We start from the raw sequence: 546 nt of genomic DNA, 5'->3' as shown, positions 1-546 counted from the left end.
GTGGGGGTGGTGAGGGGACAGAGGGGACACCCGCAGGCTCTGGTGGCACCAGGAGGGGTTGGGGGTGGTGAGGGGACAGAGGGGACGCCCCCAGGCTCTGGTGGCGCCAGGAGGGGTTGGGTGTGATAAGGGGACACCCGGAGGCTCTGGTGGCACCGGGAGGGAGGGGACAGAGGACACCCCCAGGCTCTGGTGGCACCGGGAGGGGGTTGGGTGGCATGAGGGGACAAAGGGGACGCCCTCAGGGTCTGGTGACACCAGGAGGGGTTGGGTGGCCTGAGGGGACACCCGCAGGGGCTGGTGGCCCCAGGAGGGGTTGGGTGTGATAAGGGGACACCCCCAGGCTCTGGTGGCACCAGGAGGGGTTGGGTGTGATAAGGGGACACCCGGAGGCTCTGGTGGCACCGGGAGGGAGGGGACAGAGGACACCCCCAGGCTCTGGTGGCACCGGGAGGGGGTTGGGTGGCATGAGGGGACAAAGGGGACGCCCTCAGGGTCTGGTGACACCAGGAGGGGTTGGGTGGCCTGAGGGGACACCCCCAGGGG

This window comes from Corvus brachyrhynchos, unplaced genomic scaffold (assembly GCF_000691975.1).
Source record: "Corvus brachyrhynchos isolate BGI_N302 unplaced genomic scaffold, ASM69197v1 scaffold446, whole genome shotgun sequence".
Taxonomy (NCBI): Eukaryota; Metazoa; Chordata; class Aves; order Passeriformes; family Corvidae; genus Corvus; species Corvus brachyrhynchos.
This window is presented reverse-complemented; position numbering follows the sequence as displayed.